This window comes from Anabrus simplex, chromosome 9 (assembly GCF_040414725.1).
Source record: "Anabrus simplex isolate iqAnaSimp1 chromosome 9, ASM4041472v1, whole genome shotgun sequence".
Taxonomy (NCBI): domain Eukaryota; kingdom Metazoa; phylum Arthropoda; class Insecta; order Orthoptera; family Tettigoniidae; genus Anabrus; species Anabrus simplex.
The window spans coordinates 11,288,086-11,294,670 of record NC_090273.1 but is presented as its reverse complement, the minus strand read 5'-3'; the positions used below and the strand labels follow the sequence as shown (position 1 = coordinate 11,294,670).

Genomic DNA, 6,585 nt, shown 5'->3' with positions numbered 1-6,585 from the left:
CAGTTTTATCCCCCGACCCAATGTTTCACGCTTCAGGACACTGCCCTTGAGGCGGTAGAGGTGGTATCTCTCACTGACTTCGAGCGAAAAACCAACCCTGGAGGGTAAACAGATAAAGATAGAAAGACATGGAAATAGTTTGATCAAATAACAGACGTAGGAATCTAGAAAACAGAGCATATTTATAGTAATTATTTCTTTGTTTTGTAGGTGAAATTACAAGTAAATGAAATAAGAAAAAATGTAAATAAAACAATCAAAAATAACGGAGGAAAATGTTAATAAAAATTACATATAGTCTAATTAAATTTAAAACAAATTTTATTTACTGAGGCGTAGCAGCGCACACCGGGTATTTCCTGTGGCTATTGTGGGAGTTTTTGTAGTGGAGAATAGTGTTGTGAGGACAGTACAAGCATCCAGTCCCCGAGTCAGGGGAAATCACCGGGAATGGAACCCGGGGCCCACTGAACCGAAGGTGACTACGTTGAGAGCTGGACACTGGATGGAGTGATAACAGAAGAAGATGAATCAGTTGAAGCAATTCCCATGATACAATATGAGACTGGTACGACAATTTATTGGTGCTTCTGATGATCTGGCAACGTCTGTAAGTTCATTGTTCGGGTTCGTGCACGGGACATACTACGATTAACGAGTGTCTCGCAAGAATTAAGCGTAGTAGGGTCATGCCATTAATATATCTAGTGTTGTAAAGGGGAGTTAGGGATTGGAAAAAAATAACTTACCAAGGTAGATGTTCAATGAATTTCCAGTTTTTTTTGTGATCATTTAAGAAAAGGCTAGGAGAACAACAGATAGGGAATCTGCCACCTGGGCGACTGCTCTAAATGCAGATCAGTAGTGATTGATTGATTGATTGATTGATTGATTGATTGATTGATTGATTGATTGATTGATTGATTGGTGGCTCAGTCGGTTGGGGCGCTGGTCTTCTGACCCCAACTTGGCAGGTTCGATCGTGGCTCAGTCCGGTGGTACTTGAAGGTGCTCAAATACGTGAGCCTCGTGTCACTAGATTTACTGGCACGTAAAAGAACTCATGCGGGACAACCTTCCGTCACCTCGGCGTCTACGAGAAACTGTGAAAGTAGTTAGTGGAACGTAAAGCAAATAACATTATTAGAACAACAATATCTTGGCATACAGTATACATAGCATTATTTGAACCTGTTTTGTCTCCCACTTCATACGCCACTACCGAGAGCGTTTTGCTGTAATGCGTGAAATATGAACTGACGATCTGCAGCACCCGTCGTTGACGAGACAATCACCACCTACTCTCCGCCAAAATTCAGGAAGACTGTTTTACTCGGGGCGAAGCAGTAATCCCATCTGAGATCAGTGGGAGCAGAACAGACAAATTACATCACAACAATGGTCAATGTAATGTTATTGTTGATCAGTTTTATAGATTATAGATATCAATCAATCAATCAATCAATCAATCAATCAATCAATCAATCAATCAATCAATCAATCAATCAATCAATCAATCAATCAATCAATCAATCAATCAATCAATCAATCAATCAATCAATCAATCAATCAATCAATCAATCAATCAATCAATCAATCAATCAATCAATCAATCAATCAATCAATCAATCAATCAATCAATCAATCAATCAATCAATCAATCAATCAATCAATCAATCAATCAATCAATAACTACTGATCTGCATTTAGGGCAGTCACCCAGGTGGCAGATTCCCTATCTGTTGTTTTTCTAGCTTTTTCATGATCACAAAGAAACTGGAAATTTATTGAGCATCTCCCTTGGTAAGTTATTCCAATCCCTAACTCCCCTTCCTATAAACGAATATTTGCCCCAATTTGTCCTCTTGAATTCCCGCTCTATCTTCATGTTGTGATCTTTCCTACTTTTAAAGACACCATCCAAACTTATTCGTCTACTGCTGTCATTCCACTCCATCTCTCCCCTGACAGCTCGAAACATACCACTTAAATCGAGCAGCTCGTCTCCCAAGTCTTTCCAGCCCAAACCTTGCAACATTTTTGTAACGCTACTCCTCTGTCGCAAATCACCCAGAAAAAATCGAACTGCTTTTCTTAGGATTTTTTCCAGTTCTTGAATCAAGTAATCCTGGTGAGGGTCTCATACACTGGAGCCATACTCTAGTTGGGGTCTTACCAGAGACTTATATGCCCTCTCCTTTACATCCTTACTACAACCCCTAAATACCCTCATAACCATGTGCAAAGATCTGTACCCTTTATTAACAATCATATTATGTGATTACCCCAATGAAGATCTTTCATTATATTAACGCCTAGGTACTTACAATGATCCCCAAAAAAGAACTTTCAACCCATCAACGCAGTAATTAAAACTTGGAGGACTTTTCCTAGTTGTGAAACTCACAACCTGACTTTTAACCCCGTTTATCATCATATCATTGCCTACTGTCCATTTCACAACACTATCGAGGTCATTTTGCAGTTGCTCACAAGCTTGTAACTTATTTATTACTCTGTACAGAATAACAACATCTGCAAACAGCCGTATCTCTGATTCCACTTCTTTACACATATCATTGATATATATAAGAACACATAAAGATCTAATAATACTGCTTTGAGGAATTCCCCTCTTAATTATTACAGAGAAATTAAAGCTTCGCCTACTGTAATTCTCTGAGTTTTATTTTCTAGAAATATAGCCACCCATTCAGTCACTCCTTTGTCAAGTCCAATTGCACTAATTTTTGCCAGTAGTCTCCCATGATCTATCCTATCGAATGCCTTAGATAGGTAAATCGCAATACAGTCCATTTGACCTCCTGAATCCAGGATATCTGCCATATCTTGCTGGAATCCTACAAATTGAGCTTCAGTGGAATAACCTTTCCTAAACCCAAACTGTCTTCTGTCAAACCAGTTATTAATTTCGCAAACATGTCTAATATACTCAGAAAGAATGCTTTCCCAAAGCTTATATTCAATACATGTCAAACTGACTGCCCTGTAACTTTCAGCTTTATGTCTATCACACTTTCCTTTATATACAGGAGCTACTATAGCAACTCTCCATTCATTTGGTAAAGTTCCTTCTTGCAAACAATAATCAAACAAGTGCTTCAGATATTGTACTATATCCCAACCCATTGTCTTTAGTATATCACTCGAAATCTTATCAATTCCAGATGCTTTTCTAGTTTTCAACTTTTGTATCTTACTGTAAATGTCATTGTTGTCATAGGTAAATTTGAATACTTCTTTAGTATTACTCACCTACTCTATCTGGACATTGTCCTTGTAACCAACAATCTTTACATACTGCTGACTGAATACTCCTGCCTTTTGAAGATCCTCGCATACACACTCCCCTTGTTCATTAATGATTCCTGGAATATCCTTTTTGGAATCTGTTTCTGCCTTAAAGTACCTATACATACTCTTCCATTTTTCACTAAATTTTGTATGGCCGCCAATTATGCTTGCCATCATGTTATCGTCCGCCTCTGTGGTGTAGTGGTTAGCGTGATTAGCTGCCACCCCCGGAGGTCCGGGTTCGATTCACGGCTCTGCCACGAAATTTGAAAAGTGGTACGAGGGCTGGAACGAGGTCCACTCAGCCTCGGGAGGTCAACTGAGTAGAGGTGGGTTCGATTCCCACCTCAGCCATCCTGGAAGTGGTTTTCCGTGGTTTCCCACTTCTCCTCCAGGCAAATGCCGGGATGGTACCTAACATAAGGCCACGGCCGCTTCCTTCCCTCTTCCTTGTCTATTCCTTCCAATCTTCCCCATCCCCCGCAAGGCCCCTCTTCAGCATAGCAGGTGAGGCCGCCTGGGCAAGATACTGGTCATTCTCCCCAGTTGTATCCACCGACCAAGAGTCTGAAGCTCCAAGACACTGCCCTTGAGGCGGTAGAGGTGGGATCCCTCGCTCAGTCCGAGGGAAACACCGAACCTGGAGGGTAAACAGATGATGATGATGATGATGATGATGATCATGTTATCCTTAGCTGACTTCTTTGCTAGATTCAATTTCCTAGTAAGTTCCTTCAATTTCTCCTTACTTCCACAGCCATTTCTAACTCTATTTCTTTCCAACCTGCACCTCCTTCTTAGTCTCTTTATTCTCTGTTATAAGATAGTACTGTAGATCTTTACCATTTCTTACCACCTTTAAAGGTACAAACCTATTTTCACATTTCTCAACAATTGCTTTAAACCTATCCCAGAGCCTGTTAATATTTTTATTTACCTTTTTCCACTGATCATAGTTACTTTTTCTCATGACTCTGTGATATTAGAGCATCTAATGTAAAGGTCCGTCCTTCTTTCTTGACTCCCTGCCGGGCTGAGTGGCTCAGGCGGTTGAGGCGCTGGCCTTCTGACCCTAACTTGGCAGGTTCGACGCTGGCTCAGTCCGGTGGTATTCGAAGCTGCTCGAATAGGTCAGCCCCGTGTCGGTAGATTTACTGGCACGTGAAAGAACTCCTGCCGGACACAATTCCGGCACCTCTGCGGCTCCGAAAACAGACAAAGTAGATAGTGGAGCGTACAAGCAATGATCTTATTATTTATTCTGACTCCCTCTTGTCTTATTTTCGTTCCTTTACGAGTTTTGCTCACTTTTTATAATCATCTTCACAATTTTCCATGTCGATGCGGACCAATGGCCGCTGGTTTTACAAAAACCTTCGCCAGTTAACATGACTGAACAATATTTCCATGTTAACAATGGTCGGCCTTCATATGGGCGAGTTGGCCGCGAGGTTACGGGCGCGCGACTGTAAGTTTGCATTCGGCGGATAGAGGGTTCGAACCCCACAGTCGGCAGCCCTGAAGATGGTTTTCCGTGGTTCCCCATTTTCACACTAGGCAAATGCTGGGGCTGTACCTTAATTAAGGCCACGGTCGTTTCCTTCCCACTCCTAGATCTTTGCTCTCCCATAGCCGCCATAAGACCTATAAGATTTATATCCTAGACTGTAGTGTTTTTACATACCGATTTTAATTAACTTTTGTTCATTCAATTTCTCGTGATTTGGCGTTGATATGGACTTAACAAAAAACCCGAAATTCACGAATATCTCTGTTATCGTAGCCGGTACGGTAAAAATGTATAAGACAAAAATGATAGGAAATGTAATTATATATAACTTTAGTTATGTAGTATGTATCGATAGGTCCACAAATAACATCGATATCTGAGAATAAAATGTGAGGCCTTCCCTGAAACTGCCATTTCACTCAGCGTGATTAGATTATAATGCCTCCTCCAAATTGACATATCGATTTTGATAAATTCTCTTCAGCCAGTTTCTCGTGACGCTCTTACATACATACATACATACATACATACATACATACATACAGACAGACAGACAGACAGACAGACAGACATGATGAAAGATTAAACAGCGCATTTACTTGTTACTGTTGACAAGACCGATACAGAAATATCATTCTTTTCAAATTCTAAGCAATGTACAGACCTTTCGGGGTCAAGTATGAAGTCGCATAGGCTATGTATGTGGCTGGTGTGAGTCAACAGGACACTCTAGAAGGCGCCAGAACTATGCTAATCTAATTATTGTATTAGAAACGTGAGCTAACAAGGTTGGTGTTTAATTGGTCCCCACTGAGCAGAGTGTTTGTTGCTATCTGTGCTGTACAGAGTTCAGGCTGTATCACAGCAAATTGATCGAGTGCCAACCTTTTTGGAAACTGCGATAACACGCGTTGATCTTTACCAAGGTTATGGAGACCTCGTACAGGGTGAGTGAAACTTCTCCAGCCAGTGAAGACGGGTCGTGCTTTCTCTGGGCAGGCAAAGAACAGCTCATTGCAGACGGACCGCACTCCAATCCTGGTAACAGCAACACAGAAGAAGAAGACGCCGAAAAGGAAACAACCACCTTTTGGTCCATATTCAACCTGACTTCATTTATACAAGATAAACTGACTAAGAAGGGAAAAGGCTATATTCCGCTTAAAGAACGCAAGAAGAACACGACGCTCGATTGAACAGCACAGCAATGCATTTCTACAAGTCAGATTTCTTGTAAATAATTATAAAAATATTTACGTAAATTATTTTTTTTAGAATCATCACTGATATACCTTTGCTGGAAGAGACTCGCCAAGTAAGATATTAGGTTTACATTTTTTAAAATTGTAATATATTTAGCGACACAGAGCGACTGTAGGAGTGAAGAGGGAAGCCATCAACTTGTGGACAGCAGCATCAACAAGACCGAGAAGAATACCTTCAAGTTGGAATATCTTGAAGTTGGCTGGTGGCGTGGAAAATGAGGTAAGCAACTTAAAATTCTTATTTAATTAGCGATTCAGTATCGTTGTTAAAAATGCAATATCTGACAGAGTTAATTTTAAGTTGATTTGTTGAGATTTCTCTTAAGAGCTTGGGATATTATGATGTATTCATTCTGCGGACATATTCTTCTTCCACCGCGGGTGTACTTGACCAGGATGCCCGACGGATGTATTCACTATTGCGTGCGTTAGTGTAGTGTGTCACCGAGTAAAATCCCAGGCCCGACCGGGGATCGAACCCGGGACCCTCTGAAA

General features: G+C 40.8%; 1 protein-coding gene across 3 annotated transcripts in view; it reads left to right on the top strand.

Moving 5' to 3' along the window:
• Positions 1–5,735: 5,735 nt before the first annotated feature.
• The window catches only part of LOC136881054 (mitochondrial basic amino acids transporter), a 48,578-nt gene continuing 47,728 nt past the window's right edge, over positions 5,736–6,585 (top strand). Inside the window, exon 1 of one of the 3 annotated variants that reach the window (XM_067153657.2) lies at positions 5,736–6,310. The gene's annotated coding sequence lies outside the window, so the exon portion shown is untranslated. The remainder of the gene's footprint in view (positions 6,311–6,585) is intronic. The other 2 variants (XM_067153655.2, XM_067153656.2) reach the window with 2 other exon arrangements.